Genomic DNA, 22,927 nt, shown 5'->3' with positions numbered 1-22,927 from the left:
AGATGTCTTGACATGTCAGGCACTCTTGTGGGCATGCTTTGTTTGATTATACCTTAGACCAGCTGTGACTCTGATCATGGCCAAAAAAGCATGATTGCATATATGAGGGTCCATCATATATATGTGTAGGTTTAATAATAATTATGCTCAATATTAGATCAGCAGACAATAATAAGAATCATATACTACATAATAATAACACTTGGTATCCCTGCTGAATACAGTGAAGGGACCATTTCTGGTGACATTTTTCATAAAGTGGTCAAGTCTGGAAGCCTGTGCTGGAAGAACAATTTGGTTCTCAATCATTCCATGTAGCAGAGAATTTGTTAAATGCAGAGTTCTTGCAAAGTCAACAACAAAGATAAAAATGAAATGTCAGGAGCAGTGATGTGGAGGAAGAGATGCTGCAAGTAGTGTAGTTCACATTGCACGTGACTCAGAGGAAACAGTGACATTAATTGTTCCTTACAGTTATGCATAGTTGAAACTCTCACCACCATCCTCTGTAATATGATGTGTTTTGTAAGGATAAACTGAGACCGGATGCTCATCATCTACAGCCCTGGGTTCAGTCTGAGGTCACAGTGGTCCTGTGTGACTGTTTTTCAATCCACCTCATGCTCAATGAGCTCAGATCTACGTGCTAATTTCAAAGACGGGGCAGCGTTTTAAATGTCACATCATCTATTTTATAATCCTGTGGTAGGCAAATAAATAAATAAAGATTAGGCCCATTTGAAGGTGGAACAGCAGTTAACAAACCAAATATACTGTCACTGCACACGGATGTTTGTGACTGAGATTGCAAAAGATTAAATATGAGACAATTACATTTATTTATTTTTTTCATTGAATAATAGAAATGTAATCTACATAATCTGACAAATTGGTGCTTTTATGAAGATTTAGGTTTTATATAAAACAGGTTTGTCTCATGGATGGAATCATGTGACACACAGACAGACAGCACAAACATGAACCAGGCAGAGGAAACCATGGGGGAGGTTAGCCCTTGGCGTGTGTGTTTGAGATCCGCTCTGCCCCGTCCACAGCACCGCCTGGTGATATGGAGCCCAATTAAACTGACGTAATCAGCATCAGCTGGGAGTGACCAGGGCCTGCTCCTTAGGGATGCTCGCATCTACTTCCGGTTTCCGGTGCTGCACTGTTTGCTGTGTTTGGCGCGAGCTGGCATTACGTCCAAGGACTCCCCGAATTACCTCTGACTTAATTACGCAAATTCACCAAAAACGTAAGTTATGGCTCCCTCACTAATCCCATGTGCAGTGTGTGAAATGTACAGCTTGACGAACTCCGTCAGTAGTGAGGATTTCACCTGTGGGAAGTGTAGGAGACTAGTAGCCGAGCTAGAGGAGCGCATCCGAAATTTATATTTAATTAGGGAAACAGAAGTCTTAAATTGACTCTTTTCTAGTTCCGGACGCGCACCAGCCCAGTCAGCCGGTGAGTGTGTCTACCCCGGCGCCGGTACCAGTAGCGCCCTCCGGACAGCAGGGCAGTTGGGTGACGGCTCGGCGTAAATCACGCAAGCGAGCTTCCGTGGCGACCCGCCAAGCTCCCCCACTACCTGGACACCACACACCGGTCCGCGTTCAGAACCGCTTCTCCCCCCTCAGCGAGGCATCCGCTCGGTCCTACAGTCCACCGTCTCTAGTCATTGGCGACTCCATAGTTAAAAACGTGAGGTTTGCAGCACCACCGAATAAAACCATGTGTTTTCCTGGAGCCAGAGCCCCCGACATCCGCGCAAATTTAAAATCGCTGGCAAAAAATAACCGCAGGTACTCCAGTATAGCGATTCACGTCGGCGCTAACGACGTCCGGCTATGCCAGTTGGAAATAATCAAAGATAATTTTATAGAGATGCTTGAACTGTCTAAAACGATGTCGGATAAAGTAACCTGCTCTGGCCCATTACCGCAGTTTCGGCGCAGCGACGAGACCTGTATCAGGCTCCTCGACCTAAATCGCTGGTTGTCGGAGTGGTGTCCAAAAAATAAAGTGGGCTTTATTAATAACTGGCCAATATTTAGGGGGAAGCCTGTATTTTTGGGGCAAGATGGCATCCACCCCAACTGGTCGGGCGCCACTCAGTTGTCAAAACTTAGCTCATAGTCTTAGAACCAAAAAACAAAACTGACTCGCCAGAGCCGAGACCAGGCAGCAGACAGACTGGCTGAACCGAGCGTCTGCCATTTGCATAGAGTTGCCACCCATCATTCCCTCTGAATGTACCACCAGCACCTCCGATATAAGAATAGGATTATTAAATGTTAGATCCCTTACACCTAAAATGCTCATTGTTAATGAAATTATTACAGATCAGGGGTTTGATGTACTGTGCCTGACCAAAACTTGGTTAAAACAAAACAAATTTGTAGCATTGAACGAGTCTAGTGCTCCTGGATACAGCTATGTACACCAACCTCGCTTAACTGGAAGAGGAGGTGGCGTCGCAGTAATTTATAAGGATAACCTTGGTATTACTCATAAACCTGGGACATGGATTTAACTCTTTTGAGATTCTACATACCAATATAACTCATGTAGTCTCACAAAATAAAAATCCTAAATTCATTCCTTTGATTATTATTTATAGACCCCTTGGACCTTATTCTGAGTTTCTTAGTGAATTTACAGATTTTGTCTCCAACTTAGTTCTATCTGTGGATAAAGCCCTAATTGTCGGCCACTTTAACATCCACTGTGATAAATTAGAAGACTCACTAAGAACAGCATTCCTGTCTTTATTAGACTCAGTTGGAGTTAACCAACATATAACAGGACCTACTCATGAAGGTGGTCACACACTTGATCTTGTACTGACCTTCGGTTTAAATATAGAAGATATAGTTACTCTTCCGCAATCTGAAATGATCTCAGATCATTTCCTCATCGCTTTTAAAATATGTCTCAGACACAACAAACTCAATCCCCCTCATTATAGAGACAAACGGACAATTACATCAAGCACGGCACAGAGGTTTATTAATACCTTACCAGATTTATCAACGCTGATAAACTCACCGTCAGACCCCGCTGAACTTGACCAAGTGACCAAATGTCTAGAATTAACACTGCGTAGTACGTTAGATATAGACGTTAGATCCGATTCCAACAAGGTTCCTTAAGCAAATAGCACCCGATATTATAAATTCTACCCTCAAAATTGTTAACTCGTCACTTAGTACCGGCCACATACCAAGTTCATTCAAGGTAGCAGTCATTACACCCCTGATTAAAAAGCCTGATCTTGATCGCAGTCAGCTTTCAAATTATAGACCGATATCCAACCATCCGTTTATATCAAAAATCTTAGAAAAAGTCGTAGCCTAGCAGCTGAGCGCATACCTAGACTGTAACAATATCCATGAAGTATATCAATCGGGATTTAGATCTCATCATAGCACTGAGACAGCGCTGGTTAAAGTGGTTAATGACCAGCTGTTGGCCTCTGATCAGGGATGCATCTCGCTGCTTGTCCTGCTTGATCTGAGTGCAGCGTTTGACACTATCGATCACGCTATTCTCCTTGCCAGGTTAGAGAATGTTATTGGGATTAAGGGAACAGCCCTTGAATGGTTCAGATCATATTTGACCAACCAATATCAGTTTGTGGACATCAATGGTGTTTCGTCTTCACATAGTAGAGTTTGGTGTTCCACAAGGTTCTGTCCTAGGTCCATTATTTTTTCCCCTATACATGTTACCTTTAGGCGACGTCATCCGCAAACATGGTATTAGCTTTCATTGCTACGCTGACGACACACAGCTGTATCTGTCAGCAATGTCAGAGGATAGAGAATTAGTCTGAAGGACAAAATAGAGAATTGTCTGAAGGACATTAGACAGTGGATGCTCACCAACTTTCTCCTTAGAAATATTGCGAAAATAAGAAATAATAGTTGGTCCATGCATTTATTACATCAAGGTTAGTCTACTGCAACGCACTACTGTCTGGATGCTCTAGTAGGTGCATGAGTAATCTCCAGCTAGTACAGAATGCTGCAGCTAGAGTTCTAACTAAAACTAGGAAATTTGACCACATCGCCCCAGTCTTACAATCACTGCACTGGTTACCCATCAAATTTAGGATTGACTATAAAATCCTACTTTTGACCTATAAAGCTCCAAATGGTCTCGCCCCGCAATACCTGAGCGAACTTTTGGTTCTATACGAACCGCCACGCCCCCTTCGATCAATGGGTGCAGGGTCACTACCGGTACCAAAAGTACAGAAGGTCACAGCTGGGAGCAGATCCTTCTCCTATAGAGCTCCGCAGTTGTGGAACGGCTTGCCTGTCAGTGTCCGGGACTCAGACACAGTCTCAGTGTTTAAATCCAACCTCAAAACCTATCTGTTTTCTCTGGCTTTTTGTTAAAGTCCTAGACACTCATTTCACTTCACTTTGACGCAGTGAAGTCCCTAGTTAGGGTACCGGGCCACTGTAGCATCAATATACCACTATAACCACATATTTCAGTATCGGTCGTATGAAGCCACCGTCTGCCGCTGCTTCTGTTTGTTTTCGAGACACGGATTCCGAGACACGGAATCAAGCACCCAGACTACTGGCAGACGCCAGTGAAGAGACCAGCAAATAAATCCTGGTTCCTGACAACTGCTAAACGAGGACATACCATGAAACGAACCAGAGGGTCACCACGGCCACCACCACCGTTACAACTACAGCTTCAGGGATCTTCAAGTGGACCAGTAACATCATTATGGACACGTAATCTAGACCATGACACTGGACTACATTCTGGACTTCTCCAAGTTTTTCCTTGTGTGCAGAAGGGTCAAGTGTGGGGGGTGTCAACTGTAGGGCCTGTCAAAGCCCATTGAGACATACTGTATGTGATTTTGGGCTATATAAGAAATAATTGTTGTTGTTGTATGCCTCAACTGCCTGTGACGTCCAGGGGAAGCTGAATGTCACACTAACTCAGTGGTGAAAAGTGAATATCAGAGGTTGCATTGATTTTGTTAATCTGTCTCCCTTAATTGTTCTATGCTTCTGTATGTGTTAAAAAGTTTAAAACATTGTTAAATTACAGAACTTAATTTACATTGTACCAGACTGCAGGACCTGGGTCAGAGGCTGGAGAGTGGAAAAGAAAACAGGGCTCCTCAACAATCCCTTTTATACCTAACTTTGGTCACCCAAAGATCTTGCCACAGACCCAACAGATGTCCTTGATTTTTCCAGAATGAAACCCAGAAAACTGCTGGCAGGCAGGATGACTAACAAACAAAAACACATCAAACACTTATTAATGTATGTACACTGGCCAAAATCTGATTAAATTCTCATGAAGTGAATTAAGGCAGGGAAATCTTGTGCTTCTGTCTGAATACTTTAATGGATTTTGATGGCATGGTTGGAATCTCATCAGAAAAGCTGAAGTGCAGGACTCTTAGACATACCTCAGCACCATTGATTTGCCAAAAACATGTCCATATTCCATATATATTAAATAATGCATTCCTTTGGTTTTTGCCTTTTAACAGACATTCGCATATTTGGATTATTTTCTCTGCACCCCCCCCCCCCCCTTTCCAATGAGAATTTAAGAAGGTGGGAGCTTGTTTTTTTTCCTTTTGAACTTGTTTCATTTGTTTTTAATGGCACATTACATGGTACTACTGTTACTTTTATTCTTGTCTTAATATACCTGATACAATTGGAAATGTCTAATTTTTCAGCGACCTCTGTCCTGGTGTAAATATATTGTCTTGTTGTTACAGGCAGAAATCTGGGCTTCCCGGCCACCTTCAGGTTTTAGTCAGAGCTGTGTCTAATAAGGCTTAGCAATTATATAGGCCAAGTGCCACTGCTCAACCTAAGAGGCAGCAGGGATTTGCTTTGGCAGAATCATTGTATAATTACAAAAATATTATTGACTTAATGAATTGTGAAACACAGTACAGCACATGGTGCGCACAATGAAATTTGTCCTCTGCTTTTAACCCTTCACCCTTGGTGAACAGTGGGCAGCCATGAGAGGCACCCGGGGAGCAGTGTGTGGGGACTGTACTTTGCTCAGTAGCACCTTCCGATTACAGGTCCACGTCTTTACCCGCTAGGCCATCTAATGGAATAAGTAATAATTAATTTTGCGCAATTTTCATATGGTAGAACGGTTTGGTTTTCAAATCCCATGTCAATGAAATAGAATGAAAAAAGGGGGGTGAAGCCCAATATATATATATAGAGAGAGAGAGTTCACATTAGTATATTTCTTAGTGCCGGTCCCAAGCCTGGGTAAATGGGCAGAGTTGCATCAGGAAGGTCACGGTTCTTAAAACTCTTAAAATATGTTGTAAATAGGTATGAAAGATTTTTATTTGCTGAATTATTTTAAGACTCAATATAACAATTTTACTCTGTTTTTTTGTCAATGCAGGTCAGTTTATGGCCTCGTTCTTTCAGGTGAAAAGTGATGTTATTGTCATTGTGAAACACATTTGGATTGGGATTCGAACCAGCAACCTTCCTGGGGCCACTTCCTTAACTACTAGGCTACCACTTCCCGACTAAAAAAAGCGTGCGGTTCCCGATACTGTAGCCCACAGTAGTGTGTGTGTGTGTGTGTGTGGTCAGCCAGATATGACGAATAGGGCTTCAGGAACTGTGACTGTGTCTTGAGCGTCCCCCTGAAGTATCACACCTACTTCCCTACAACTACATATAGGTTGGGAGCCCGTACTCTCAGGTGAACAGCCTTTTGTCCAAAAACCCACCTTTAAATTAGAATCTGTTTTATGTGGTGGATTTTCAATTTAATTAATTTAATGTTGCAGAAAACTCATCAGCATAACACATTTGCAGAAAGTTAAAGAGTTAAATCACCACTCCAGCAATGTATATTTTCATAACCTCTGAAAAAAAGTTCACTGCATACTTCTCAAACATCAGAAAGATCATAAACCCTGACACAACTCTTACAAGAATGTATATGTGAGTTAAAGAATATCCACCACTCTTTTGTAGAATATGAAGATAAAGAAAATCAGTTTAAATGTTAGGAATTAGTTAGGAATTAGTTTAAATGTTAAAAATCCTTCCAAGTCCTCCAAAGTATGGAAAGGCCTTAGAACCATCTTGTGCCAAAAAAGATCAAAACTCTGCTGGTGGGGGATGTGAGGTGGGCAAACGAACTGAATCAATTCTTTAAAAGGTTTGATTAATCCAGAATGCAGTCTTCAGCGTCAGTTGAAGACGCCACCACCCCGACTGCTGTTCCACCTCAGTCAGCTCAGCCACTTAAAAATCCACACACCCTACTCAGAGTTCCCCATCCCAAACCATAGCCACTAGTACACATCCATCCAGCACACAGCTCCAGTCTGTCTCTCTCAACCATGTAGGTCAGAAGGGAACTGACAAGGATTAAAGCCAAAAAGGCAGGAGATCCAGATGGCATCAGCTCAAGGGTCATCAGTGTGACACCAGTGCCAAAGAGCTCACAACCCAATGACCTCACCAGCTACAGGCCATTGACTCTGACATTCCACCTGATGAAGACCTTAGAACGGCTGGTCCTGACTCAGCTTTGACCCCTGATGAGCTCATCACAAGACCCACATCAATTTGCCTACCAGTCTGGTTCTGGAGTAGATGATGCAGTAATTTTTCTCCTATATCATTGCCTCTCTCACCTGGAGACCGCTGGGAGAACTGGGAGAATCCTGTTCATTTTCAGGATCCCACAATACTGAGGGACAAGCTGGAGTACACAGGAATGAATAATCACCTCACAACATGGATCCTGGACTACCTCATCAATTGACAACAGTATGTGAGAGCATAGGGATGTTTGTTGGACAGGATAGTCTGGAGTACGCGGCCCCCACAGGGAACAGTTCTGGCACTGTTTCTCTTCACCATCTACACTGCAGATTTCACTCACAACTCCACCAACTGCTTCCTACAGAAGTTAACTGATGACTGTAATAGTCTGCCTCATTAACACTGGAAGTCCAAATTCAAATTTTATTTGTAACAAACACAGTCATACTGTCATGATCCGGTCCGAAAGGGGTTACTCCGGTCTGGGAACCGGACGGAGTTTCACTGTTGTCATGTGAAATGTTTCCTAATTGTTTTCACCTGTGTAAATAGTATAAAGCTGCCCTGTTTGTTTCTGTTCGCTGTCAGGTTTTTGAAGTTATGTTCCATGTTCACCAGTGTCTCGGATGTCTCCCCTGTCTTGTGCTTCACCTATTAAACCCCGGTTTCGTGATGTCAGCGATTGCGTCCTTCCTTCCTCGTCTCCTCGTCACCTCTCCATCCTCTTATCCGTTCACCTGCCTCGTCATGCCAGCATGGTTGTGACAGAAAGACCTGAACGCACATTTGGACGTCGCTGACGCAGCCCCGCTGAGATCAGAGGAGCCGGGAGGATGCCTTGTCCCTGGCCTTCCATGGCTTCATCTTCTGCACAGTCCCGACCCCTGCCTCCCAGTCCTGTGTCTGGTGGCGTTGAAGGTGAGGAGCGGCCATTCAGCAGACTGTAAAGCTGCCCTGTTCACTGTCAGGTCTTTAAGTTATGTTCCATGTTCACTCAGATGTCTCCCCTGTCTTGTGCTTCACCTATTAAACCCCGGTTTCGTGATGTCAGAGATTGCGTCCTTCCTTCCTCGTCATCTCTCCGTCCTCTTCTCCTGCGTTCACCTGCCTTGTCATGCCAGCATGGTTGTGACACATACACGGTATGATATGCAGTGAAATGCTTGTGCAACTGCTATTGACCTCAATATTACAGATATTGCAAGTAATTACAAAAAGGTTCAAGTGTTACAAATATTCAAATATTGCAAATATAAACAAATATGTTTTTAAACATAAATTATATGTTAAGAGTAGGGCGAAGGTGTGCAAATGTGTAAAGGGTGTAAAGTGAAGCTGTGCAAATGACTGGGGGGAAAAAAAGTCCAGAAGTTGTGTGAAAGTGTTGGTGTGTATTAGAGTTCTGTCCTATGTAGTGTTGTGGTTGACAGTTCGTATAGCCTGTGGGAAGAAGCTCCTCTTCATTCCATCTGTGTTGAACTTCAGGGAACGGAAGCACTTCCCTGATCTCAGCAGAGAGAACAGTCCATTGTTGGGGTAGCTGAGGTCCTTCACTGTCTTTCTGGCCCTGGTCCAGCACCATTTGCTGTAGATCAGGGAGCTTGGTACCGATGATGCGTTCGGCTTATTGAACCACCCTCTGTAGGGCTTGCCTGTCCTGCATGGTGCTGTTCCCGAACCAGGTTGCGATGTTTCCCATCAGGATGCTGAGGTAGTAGAGACGCTGCCGGGCCTTTTTCACCACAGTGTTGATGTGACAGGACCATGACAGGTCCTGCATGATGTAAACACAAAGGTATTGGAAGCTGTCCACTCTCTCCACTGGGCTCCTGTTGATGACAGAGGTCTGGGAATTCCTCTTCTGCTTGGTACTAAAGTCCACTATCAACTCCTTTGTCTTGCTGATGTTCAGGTGGAAATTGTTCTTCTGGCACCAAGTCTCCAGATTTTCAACCTCCTCCAGGTAGGCTGTCTCGTCATTGTCAGAGATCAGGCCCACCACGACAGTGTCGTCAGCAAACTTAATGATGGTGGTGGAGTTTGAAGTTGCTGCACAGTTTTGGGTGTAGTGAGAGTACAGCAGGGGGCTCAAAACACATCCCTGGGGGGCTCCAGTGCTGAGAATGGTTGTGGCTGAGATATGTTCGCCCCTCTTTATTGCCTGTGGTCTGCCAGTTAGAAAGTTGGAGATCCACTGAAAGAGAGATGAACTGGTAGAGTATGGTAGAGTTTGGTAGAGTTGAAGACTTAGAGATAAGCCTTTGCTGTGTGTTAGTGGTTATTTGTTAGTTGTGGCTTTGTTGTGTAACTGTATAGTCTCTCCTGGTGTGTTGTCCTCTTGTGGATTGTTGTGGTGGTGGTGTATATAGCACTTTAGGATTGGTTTGTTGTTCACTGCTCACTGTAAATAAGAGCACAATAATTCACTTTGGCCTGGTATCTGTCTATTCTCACTGCACACATTATCCTAGATGGGGATGTGACACAATGATGGACTCCTTGAAGCATGTGGGGATCACCGACTGAGATCAAGAGAAGTTGAATATCACTGTGAACACAGGTGCCAGCTGGTCTGTGCTGGCTCTGAGGATTCTACAAGAGATGCCGTCTGGTCCTGCTGCTTTCCTGGTGTTCACTCTCCTGAAGGCTCTCCTTAAATCATGCTTGGTGATGATGAATGCGTTTTTGGTGCTGGCAGTCTTCCTGTCCGCAGCTGTAGGCACAGCTAGCCTAAGCATCGCTAGCGTCTTTAGCTGCAGCCTCGAAGTGAGCATAGAATGTGTTCAGCTCGTCTGCCAGAGACACGTCTGCATTCGTCATACCGGATGTTCGTGCTTTATAGTCCATTATTGACCTTAGTCCTTGCCACAGGCTCCTAGAGTCACTCTGAGTTGTGACTCTAGTTTCTTCACGTAGCGCTCCTTCACCGCTTTCCTTACGTTGAATGCACGCTCCCAAGGAAGATAAAAAGGACGACATTGGACTGTCAGTAGTTCCAGGTTGGGTGAGCAGCAGCGTGCAAGAGGAACAATGCTCGCGCTGTTGCACCAGATGTTGTTTACCATCAAGCGCACGCTACCTCCCCTTGACTTCCCTGAGTCCCATGTGGACTTCCCTCTGTCCATGCTGTGAACCAAGAAGAACTTGGCTGACTGGATGCCATGATCTGGCACCGCTGGGTTCAACCATGTCTCTCAACCATGTGAAGCACAGGAGGTTGCAAGGAGCTAGTGGTAGTCTTCTGCAGGTGCAAAGATCCTCCACTACAACTACTGAACATCCAGGGTAGGGACAATGAGACGGTGAAGAGCTGCAGATACCTTGGTGTTCATCTGAATCACAACTCTCTACCAAAAAGAGCAAGGCAGGTGTTTCAGAAGGTCTTTCCGGGGCTGTGACGAGGGGGTGCTGATGTGCTTCAATTTTCCTGTGCTTCGTTACCATGTCATGTTCCTTCAGTCACCATCTTCGCTCTCTGTGAGGGAGAGTGAAAGAGAAATGTGGGCCAAAATTAACGTGTTAGTTTTGGGCCAGGATGCCAAGGCAGTGGCAGCTTAAGCGAGACATTTACTTGCTGTGATCTATGCATATCTGTACACAGTTGCATGTGTTAACATTTGTACTGACAAACGTCTGTACAGTGCGTTATAATCTGTAGTGTGTATTCCTTACCACCAGGAGTCAGTATCGAGACCACAACCTAAATAAATGAATGAATACCCGTACCTTAAAATAAGTAATCTGTTCAGTGCAGATCTTGCAACACTGTCCCTAGAAATTACGCAGGCATTGCATCCGTATCCTTTCTGGTCACATTTACATTTACATTTACATTTATGGCATTTGGCAGACGCCCTTATCCAGAGCAACTTACAACGTGCTTTCAAGTTACCATCGATCAAGAGATCAAAAGAGATCAATTTTTGAGTACCTAAACCGACACAAAAAACACAGGATACGGACCGCAGCTGTACATACATACAAATGTACGTAGTTAACAGCAAGTATATTTCTGCCTTTGGGGCAGTGGTGGCCTAGCGGTTAAGGAAGTGGCCCTGTAATCAGAAGGTTGCCGGTTCGAATCCCGATCCGCCAAGGTGCCACTGAGGTGCCGCTGAGCAAAGCACCGTCCCCACACACTGCTCCCCGGGCGCCTGTCATGGCTGCCCACTGCTCACTCAGGGTGATGGGTTAAATGCAGAGGACAAATTTCACTGTGTGCATCGTGTGCTGTGCTGCTGTGTATCACATGTCACAATCACTTCACTTAACTACGTGTTCAATTTGTTTTTTGTGGGGCAATCACTGTCCTTGCTTCTGCTTCATCTCCGTGATCGCCCGTTTTTTTTGCTGTAATTCTACTACCAAAGACATAATGAAATAGCTTTGAAGTAACTCAGTACATTTGAGTATTAGCATTAAATCAATCAAGTTGGCGTGAATCTGAAAATCTCATACCCTGGATGAGAAAATTACTTTGACATTACATAACAAATTGCTAATACATCAACTAACAAATAGTATGTTGTTTCAGCATTGTTTCAAAAAAATCTTATATGAACTTTCATTCATTACGTTTGTTTGATTTGACTGGAAAGGTCAGTTGGCTGATCATGTGGGACCAATGTTCACATTTGTAGTGAAGGGTGTAATGTGGACATTCAGCCATGCTTGTTTTATTCAACACTGAACAGAGGGAAGCACTCACATAAGATTACAGTACAGGCCTGTTCTAGACTGCGGGCAAATGCAAATAAACCCAGCCCTATAGGCTATCAATGCTACACATTCAAATCAAATATCCTAGCAGGTAAAGAAGTGGACTCCTAACCAAAGACTTAAGTTTCAAAGCTCCAAGGTGTCACTGAGGTCCCCTTGATCAAGGTAGCGTCAACACACTGCTCAACAGGTGCCTTTCATGGCTGCCCACTGTTCATTAAGTAAATTGGTAAAATGTTGTGTCATCTGTTGATGGTCTCCAGAAAAGAATGTTTTCATTGTGAAGAGAAGTTTGTCTTTCTCTAGCTGTTCAGTAAAGTTGCTATTCATGTTTTAGACATATTAGGTGTTACATAATGTCTATTGTTAAATTATTGCATGTTTCTTTGTGTTTATGTTAGCATATTTTATTAGTCCAAGCATTTAACTGTTTATTGTGAACTAAGAATTAAGGAGCCTTGATATTTGAACTGATTTTATTCTAGAAATATAAACAGCTAGACAAACATGACAATTATATTATTAGCCATATATTATATTTGGCTCTTATTTGGCTCATATATTGTTTCCTTCTTTTCTTTCACGCTGTGTTGACTGATTATGTTCAAAATAATTCTCTGACCCTGCGTAGAATGCATATAAAGGATTTATGAATGTCTACCAAAAATGGTGGAAAATCCTTTGTATTTATTATCCGGCCACTGTTGTTGATTAGACTCAATAAGTCGATGCAAATTTGAAGAGTTATGATTTCCCTGATATCACTTTAAGCTCTTCACACTATATTTACATGTCTTTGCATTACAATACCGGATCATTGTTGTAATTTTTCTCCTGATTTGGTTTTAATGTACAATGGACACTGTTTTTCTACATGTACAATCTGTATGCAAATCCTTTGACTTCATCAGATTCCAGACAATGAGCCCCACCAAGTGTTTAAAGCCTTTGATCAAGTTGAATATTCTCTGTATGATGCTGTGTTTGATCTCTATCAAGAAGGCAGATTTCCCTGCAAGTGTGATCTCAGACGACTGAAGATTGTAAAGGACACAGAACCACCACCATCAACTTCATTTGAATTCCCAAATGACCAGGAAGGAGCAGGACAAAAAAGCAGATGCACAATCATGATCAAATTGTGATGCCAATGAACCATGGGTCAAGTGTCGCATGGGATCAACTGGCCCTCTTTAAGGTGGAAAGTCGCAGGTCCATGACGTTCTGCACTTTTGCCTTGCGTAGAGGTTCATCACCTCTGTGTTCTCCATATCTTTGTAAAACGGCCTTCCCCCGAGCAAGAGGTGTGAAAGGCCAGCCATTTCTTTTGGGTCTCCTGCTTTGTCTTTGTTGGGCTACGACACCCCCCAAACTGGAGACACCAAGGGCGTAAACAACAAATTATGATTGGTCTGTGGCAACTTCCTGGGAGTAAAATGTATAAAATAATTTTCTCTCCATTGGGAGCTGGGGGTATTTTTCCCCCCAGTTTCTGGGCCTTTGCCTCTCTGTTTCTCTTGGACTAGGCGACCTCTCTGTAGCTTGGCTCCTGGTTTTTCTCTCTTCTTCTCTATCCCTTTCTTCTTTCTTTTATTTTGGGTTTTTCTGGATATTGGTACCTTTTTTTACATACAATATTTACATGCAATAGCATATTTAACTGCAATAGTAATCTACTGGTGTTAATAAATCAGAAACTTTTAATTATTTTAACTTCTACTGTGCCATGCCTCTTTCTGCCAGGTAACATAAGATTGGAGTGTTTTAATGCAGTGCTTTGTGTAGAGAGTTTTATCTCTCATTTTACACTGAGATAAAATGATTAAACTAAATGGCAAGATGGCTGGAAACACACAATCAAATGAAACAAATGCAGAACTCAGAAACGTTATACGTCTCTCCTACACCCCCTAACAGGCATATTCTGCACAATATGCTGACAAATCATACAGAGTTCCCTACCTTAATCTATGAATTTTTAGTGTATAGTGTATTTCTTATTTGTTTATTTGGATTATTAACAATGAGCAAGGTCTGATTAATTTTATTGATACTTTAAATTTTAAATAAAAGTGCTTAAATATTTTGTACAAAATAGCAGTGAAGGCATGCGTTCATATTAACTGTAAATCTGGGGGCATTTAATAGCCTTCCCACTTATTTGTATTCTATGTTTTGTCTTCTGATCAGCTGGCTAATGCATTACACCCATGCTTCTCATAATCTGGAGTGTCGCAGTCAAACACTTTAATGATCATTTGACTCTTACACAACCATTTCCTAAATGCATCATCAATAATGCACACACAAAAATAAAGTGCTTTGCAAAAGGAAATAAAGAGAAGAAAGTTCTCTGAATACTTCAAGAATGAAGAAGCTTGAATAACTCCTGCTGATATGTAACACTCAAGGGAAGCTCAATACTGAATGAAATTAACCATAATTAGTCAATTGAGCAACAGACAAATTGTCATTGACTGAATCTGACTAAAATGACCAAAGATTTACTCCTTATATCAAACAAAGTATGGCTTGCAAACCAAATAAACTGTTTTTCTTCACTTCACTGACACAATTTGACATAAAATTAATATAAATGTTGTATCGTTCAAATGTCACTAGTTTAAAATGTCACCTCATAGTGAAAACTCCCTGTGTATCTAAAACAAAAAATGCTGCTCTACATTCAGATGGCCTATGCTATAAGAAGATTACCAACACCCTGAAACTGAACTGAAGCATGGCTAAAAAAAAAACAGCAGTTTAACTCAACAAATTGTTTTGTGTTAGTAATTTATTTTCAGGGGGTGTCAGAACCACAGACTTAACAGGGAACAGGGCTCCGGCCCCTCAGGGTACCTGCACACAAAAGCCAGGGTCGAATTTATTGTAGCCCCTGACACGTCCCTGTGGATGCATTCTGCGTCCTTCCCGGCCATCCCCAGGGAGATGGTTCCAGGCCGCAGGGACAATCCATCTGGGCACGTGTAGGTCCCTGACAACGCACGTCCCACATGACAACCACTGCATCTCTCCCTGCCATCCCCAGGGAGGTGGTCCCAGAGCGACCAGAGACCGTTCACCATACCCCAGGGAGGTGTCATCGGGGCGTTTGCAGACCCTGCCCCTGTACGTGGCTCTGCTAGAATCCCCAGCCCTCGGACCGTCCAAGGAGCGATAACCCACCTGACGCTCCTGTTGTCTTTCGGTCACTGGGACAAGCAGGCCCTCTTCCTTCTCATCCTTCCTCCAACAGTCGAAAAGCCTGGTCATTTTGTGAGAGAATGTGATTCCCAGAGGTGGTGCAGTCTGTAACTCTTTCCCGAGCTTGTGCTTTTGCGTTATGCCACATACATATTGCTAATGGGATTATAGTACTACTATCCATCATTAAAATTACATAATACTCTGTTACATTTATTTCATTATTTTAGGTTTTCCAATGCGTTATATGAAATCAACAGCCAGACTGATTCTCCCTCCCTGATAATACGTGCATTGTCACACACGTGCAGCCACTGATGGCGATGGCAAGTTCACCTGTGCTATTTGTTATCGCATTTGGCTATAAAGTCTTCACACAGACAGCTAACAAGCGAATGGCACTTGCAAAGAGTATGGCATCAGGATAAATGATGCTAGGAGTTTTAACAAATCAGCATACCTGTCAGAATGGAATACCCTTTGTAATGCGCATGCATCGTCCAATGCTTAGGGCTATCAGTTTGCTTTCTCATCTGACCAGAGCACCTTCTTCTACATGTTTGCTGTGTCCCCCACATGGCTTGTGGCAAACTGCAATATGTTTTTTTAAAATAATGGCTTTCTTCTTGCCACTCTTCCAAAAAGGTCAACTTTGTGCAGTGCACGACAAATAGTGGTCCTATGGACAGATTCCCCCACCTCTGCAGCTCTTTCAGAGTCACCATGGGCCTCTTGGCTGCATTTCTGATCAGCGCTGTCTTTGTTCAGCGTGTGAGTTTAGGTGGACGGCCTTGTCTTAGTAGGTTTACAGTTGTGCCATACTCCTTCCATTTCTGAATGATCCGCTTGAACAGTGCTCCGTGTGATGTTCAAGGCTTGGGAAATATTTTTGTAGGTAAGCCTGCTTTAAATTTCTCATAACTTGATCCCTGACCTGTCTGGTGAGTTCTTTGGACTTTAATGTGTTGTGACTCCCAATATTCTCTTAAACAACCTCTGAGGCCGTCATAGAGCAGCTGTATTTGTACTGACATTAGATTACAAACATGTGCACTCTATTTAGTCATTAGCACTCATCAGGCAATGTCTAAGGGCAACTGACTGCACTCAGACCAAAGTGGGCTGAATAATTACGCACACCCCACTTTTCAGTTATTATTTTTTTAAATATTTGTAATCATGTATGATTTTTGTTCCACTTCTCAAGTGAACACCACTCTGTATTAGTCTTCCATGTTAGATGATCATGTTATGTGTTTTGTTACTTGTTATTTAAACAAAGAAAACATGATGGGTAGATTTACTAATAATATGGAAATCCCAAATCGCTAAGGTTCAACTGAGGTCCCCTTGATCAAGGTACTTCCCGGGCTCCTTTCATGGCTGCCCACTGCTCACTAAGGATAATGAGTTACTTCTTCTGTTACTGCTACTAACTTAGCTTGGGATGAATAATGTGGCAGAAAGGGTTCAGCTATTTATATCTCATGCTCTGTGACCACTGCATAAGACAGCTTAGTTTGTTCCAGCCCCTGCATCAACATTAACGAGAAGTTCTGATTTTAGGTCCGGCCTAGGGATACAACGTTTGTTAGTCACTGCCAAAATGGGGCTTTCTATCAGCCTCTAATGTACAAGTGTGGTACGTGTTTATATGGATAAGCATTTCAAGAAACACAGTATCGCACCCACCGCTGCATGCAGAAATTTCAGAAGGAGCACTGACACTGCATATGGAACCTGGAGATAAGGTTTGAGAATTTAGACTGGATTTAAACTCCTGATTGTTAAGTCTTGAGTCACTCTCAGTAACCTTGACATAGTTTTCTGAATGTCTATGGCTTCCCATCATACAGTCTTTGCAAAGAATTGTATGTATACCATTTCTGCTATAACAATTGAACTTGTTGAAAATGAAAAAAGTTCCCTTATTGAATGAGCAGTTGCACCTGTGGTACACCCAGAATGTTGTAAGATTTGTGGTGGCACAAGAGTCAACCAAGCACTTGACCTTGTTCCCATCCCTCTTCAGCTCCTCTTGCTGCTTGGTCAATTCGGGTTCGTATTTATTTAGACCAATAGAACTTCACTTATACCTATGAATACGTATTCTCTTCTGGAAGATACAGTCATCTCTGTAATTCCAGCAGAACAAGCCTCAGAGATGGACCACGAAGGTAATCCTGATTCTACCTGATACTGTCTTCATATAATGAATTTCCCCAAAGTATATTCTGTGGAGACAGACCACAAAGTCACTCTGTTTAAAGAAAGTCTCTAATTTATCTAAAAAAAAATTATCTGCAGTTGCTTTACAATACCATACCACATTTAGTTATAAAGCACTTTAACACAACAAAGGAGCTTGCCAAAGTCCTCTACATTAAAAAAAAAAAAAAAAAGCTCCATTACCAGGAACAGGACAGACATGGACAAGAAGTTGAATAAAACAAAATCATATTAAATGAGTTAAGGAAAGGACTGCCTAAGAAACCTCATAAAACACTGCGTAAGAACACCGTATAAGATCCACGTCACACTGGGTTAAAAGCCAGGGTGTAAAAGTGAGATTTTAAAGGAGATTTAAACACATTGATTGATGAAGCCTGTCTCACACTGATTGGTAGGTCATTCCATAGACATGGGACGGCGACTGCAAAGGCCCTGTTGCCTCTGTGCTTGTAATGTGACCAGACAATAGTCTCTGGACCTGAGAGAAAGGGATGGAGTGTAAGAACGGAGTAGGTCTGCCAAATAGCCTTGAGCTGAGCCATTCAATGATTTAAAAAAAATAAATAAAAGAATTTTAAAACGGACTCTAAAACCGACAAAGAGCCAGTGTAGTGAGTCTAAAATCGGGGTTATGTGACCTCACCTGTTTATACCATTGAGAAAACGTGCAGTTGCATTTTGTACTAATTGTAGGCAAGCTAGAGATGTCTGGCTGATCCCAAAAAAACAATGAATAACAGAAGTCAAGGCAGAATGTAATGGAAGCATGAATTAATGATTCCAGATCTCGTTTAGAGAGGACTGGCTTGAGTTTGGTTAGGCGCCTCAGCACGATTTAACAATATTGTTAACCTGTGCATCCATTTTCAGAGTTGAGTCCATTTTAACACTTAGGTTTATAATGAATGATTTTTCACAAGGGTCTAGGGAAGCGAGGTCAATACGAGAGTCACCACTACCAAAACCATACATTCAGTCTTAGTCTGATTTAGGTCCCGGAAATTTAAGGCCATCCACCTCTTGACATCAGTCAGACTGTCGAGGAGAGGTTGGATAGAGCACCACTTGTTACACTTAAGGGGAAAGTATACTTGACAGTCATCTGCATAAAAACGAAAAGAAACATTGTTTTCGAAAAATAGCTCCAAGAGGAAGTAAGTACAATGAGAATAAAAGAGGACCAAGAATTGAGCTCTGTGGTACCCCACACGGAAGCGTCATAAGAATGAGTACTTAATAGAAACGCAGAGGTGTCAGTCTGTCAGGTGTCAACATCCAGGTTGTCAGTCTATCAAAAAAATGGCTTATGCTAATTAAAAAGAAACTTTCACCATTCTTATACTCTAAAAAAGGGAAAGCTATATATTAATCAAAATTAGCTCAAACCAGATTATCACTTTACACCAACGATGATGGGACAGTATTGCGACTCATTCAAAACTCATTATTTATTCTGATGTGGAAAAAAAAATTGTGACTCGTGTAAGAATCACATGGTGTAAGATGGCTTAAGGAACCCCACTGATTCTCTTCACAATCACCCCGTGAGAATTTTGTCCTCACAGAGATTCTTTTATCTCCGAAAACCTCTTATTCTAATTCCCTTTACTATTCAGAGAAAAGTTCTTAATCTTTTAATGAATTAAACATTAAATTGAATCATTTTAGTTTAAACCTTCTTGCCTTAATTTAGTCTGATTATGTGCCATGGTCTCGAGCATCCTACTGCTTCCAGTCCCAAACGCTTGGGCATTTCCTTGCGGTGTGGGGACGGTGCTTTGCTCAGTGGCACCTCAGTGGCACCTTGGCAGACCAGGATTCGAACTGGCAACGTTCTAATTACGGGGCCGCTTCCTGAACCATTAGGCAACCACAGCAGGTCTTCTGGGCAGAACTCTTCAATAATCTCCAGATCTCCTCCTCCACAGGTCACAGTCCTTTCAAAGTCCTTGCGGCCATTTTACCAGCCTGTCATTTTCGATACCAGCCTTCCACCAGGTACCGGCAGGTGGGGTTCCCTTCACTTGGTTGCTGATCCGGAACTGCACACGCCGCACTGCTGCCCAGAGACGACCGTCTCCTCATTGTCGCTGTGTTCCAGCCCTGTCTCTTGCCTTCCTTGTTTTGGTTTGCGCCACGTGTGGGGGGTGCAGCTTTGGCTGACTTGCACTTCCCGGGGGAACCAAGACGACTGAGAGAAAGACCACCCAGAAGTAGAAGGAGAGTGGTTTAAAATCTAAAAGCCGGGCTGCTCTTTGTTGGTTTTTCTTTTTATCAACTCTTGTCGATGAAAGCACGGACGGATGTTGACAAACCTCGTTTCTGCCCCTGTTGCCTCTCTTGTCTCTTCCTCTAACAGATCTGAAACAGACCAGACAAGCCCACGGCAATTGATATAGCCTGTGTTTGAATATGCCCCTGTAAGTCCCAGCTTCCAGAGCTTACCCAGCGTCTGTGTCCTTCCCTCCCAACCAAACCCAAACCACTGTAACGATGAAGGGCGTCATTAGGATAATGGCTCAATACTCAATAATCTCAATACTGAATCAGGCATGTCATGGTTCCCAATCCAAGGCAGACCACCCAGATGTAGATATGCGTGAGTGAGTGAGTGAGTCAGTGAGTGAGTGAGTAGAGAGAACTGAAACATAACTGAAGATGTCAAGAGCTAAAGGGTTCATGTTCTTGGACCTCTGGAATGTAGGACATGTACAAATGTCTAATTATTCTAAAGTGAAGTGATTGTCACATGTGATACACAGCAGCACAGCGCACGGTGCACACAGTGAAATTTGTCCTCTGCATTTAACCCATCACCCTGAGTGAGCAGTGGGCAGCCATGACAGGCGCCCGGGGAGCAGTGTGTGGGGACGGTGCTTTGCTCAGTGGTGCCTTGGCGGATCGGGATTCAAACCAGCAACCTTCTGATTACGGGGCCGCTTCCTTAACCGCTAGGCCACCACTGGCCTTATTCACTCATTGTTTTTTATATAATTTTATATAATTAATAGTGTTGTGAGATTAGATTTGATAATCCAAATCTGGCCATGAGCAACTAAATCTTTGGATGGCTAAACAAGTTTCCATCTACTATGTATTTTCTCTCTTAGCACTACATTTGGCCTGTCATTTGAATGATCAAAGACATTGATAAAATAAATATATATTTACACATTAACTTACATTACACATTAACAAAGCTGCTGTCATTGTTCTGACTGAGATAAGAGTGAAGAATGCAGTGGACCAATCTCAAATAGAAGATGAAAACCTATTCTCCTCATTCAAAATTTTACCCTTGCTTAGCCATGTGAAATCTCTCAAATGGTAAGACCTTTTCAGAGGCTGTTAACATTTGAAGAATGTGTCCATTATGCAATGTGTTTTTGCTCTGGGTACAATTTTTTTCGCTCGTCCTCTGAGTTTTCATTAGACAAGAGCCTGTCGGAAAAAAAAAAAGTGCACTTAAGGGCTATTGGTATCAGGAGAATCAGGGCTATTCTTCCACCTTTGTGTGATGTGTAAGAAAAATAAAAGTGAAATTTATTTCTGCCACCAGTGCAACAAAGAATATGATCATGTTAGGACAGCATTTTGAGGCATGCTTTAATATGGCTTTCTTTCAGATCCTGGTAGACAAAGTTTCCTACAAAAAGCAATTAGTTTTCTATTTTTTGAAACTAATAAAATTGTAAAAAAAAATTGGTGTTTGCATTGTGAATCGTGAAAGTGGCACGTGTGTGACACAGACAATAGACAATCTGGGCTACATAGAGTGCAAACAAGGGGACACAGGCAGCGCGAAAATAACGATTAACAAAATCATGTAGACCACAATGAGACAGACAGCGCTAAACTAGTGAAATGATAAATAAATGTGCGAAGTAAAAATAAAATTGTGCAAATAGAACATTAATAAAAAATATTACTCAATAAAACAAAAGTGGTAGTTTGTGTGTCTGTGTGTGTGTCATTCCAAAGTGGAAAGTCCCTGAGTGTTCAGGTGTTTTGATGAGGGCAGTGAGGGCCCGAATGCTTTGGTACCTTTTTTTTTATAAAAAGGTAAAGAGAGCATGTGACGAGTGTGTAGCTTTGCAATGCTGGTGGTTTTCCTGATGGAGCATGTTTGGTAAATGTTCATTATGGAGGGAAAAGAGATTCTGATGATCTACTCTACTATACACTGTAGGGTTTTACGGTCCGATGCGGTGCACTTCCCAAATCACACAATGATGCTCTCAATAGTCCCTAAGGTGGTGAGGGACATGAGCTTTCCTCAGCCTCCACAGCAAGTAAAGACAATGCTGGCCTTTCTTGGCCAGATAAACACCAGAGGAAGGTGTTTATATTGAATGTTTATATTGAAACAATTTTTTTTGGCTCTGCCTATTTTTATGATCATCAGATTCTAATAGTCACTACTAACATTTTTCTCTGCTAGACATTGACTTCATTAGATAGCATTTTCAAAAAATTATTAACTTATGTTACTTACAATGCAATGTAAACATGGTAAACAGTTATATTTCCTTTTTTTAAATAAAGTAAAAAGTCTCTTTATTTGTCAGGATTGGCTGCACCTGGACACACCTGGGCCCAATCAGGACTGGGTTTAAAAGGCACTGTGGAGCAGCCGGTTGGGGCTACGATATTCTTTTGTGGACCCTGCAACATATAGGTAGCGTTGTTTTCTGCCAATCGCTGTACGTCTACGGGTTAGTTTACGTTCTCCCCTTTGTTTCCCCTATTTTTGGCCATCAAGCCTGGTTTTGTGTCTGTTTAATAAATCATTGATTTCATTGTCCCGCCTCTGCGCTTCCTTCCTCCGTCAGCTCACGGACGTGACAGAATGTCAGCAACCGAAAGCGCAGAGAGAAAAGGCAGAGGAGGAAGACCACGGAGAAAAGCTCAGCCAGTCATGGTGAATACGGGCGCCAGCAGTGAGTTCTGGAGGGTGCGACCCCCACGTGCTGGTTGAACAATGTCTTCCCGGGTGATACGGGGGGAAGCCATAGCGAGTAGAGCCGCAATGTGACGGGGATCCCTGGATGGTCCATAAAACCCGTAAGCGGCAACATCTGCAGGTGAGTGAGGGGAGCTGGTCGCACTGCCAGCAGAAAGCACCAACTGGGGGTACAGTTGGGTTGCCAGAAGGGTCCGGGACCGCCTCC

The 22,927-nt window shown here is 42.7% G+C and overlaps 1 long non-coding RNA gene across 1 annotated transcript; it reads left to right on the top strand.

Moving 5' to 3' along the window:
• The first annotated feature begins 1,177 nt into the window (after positions 1-1,177).
• Positions 1,178-22,670, top strand: LOC114784053 (uncharacterized). The gene is made up of 3 exons (XR_003748760.1): positions 1,178-1,255; positions 22,325-22,434; positions 22,589-22,670. It is a non-coding gene; the product is annotated as an uncharacterized LOC114784053 (long non-coding RNA).
• The last annotated feature ends 257 nt before the right edge of the window (positions 22,671-22,927 follow it).

Source organism: Denticeps clupeoides, unplaced genomic scaffold (assembly GCF_900700375.1).
Source record: "Denticeps clupeoides unplaced genomic scaffold, fDenClu1.1, whole genome shotgun sequence".
NCBI lineage: Eukaryota > Metazoa > Chordata > Actinopteri > Clupeiformes > Denticipitidae > Denticeps > Denticeps clupeoides.
This window is presented reverse-complemented; position numbering and strand designations above follow the sequence as displayed.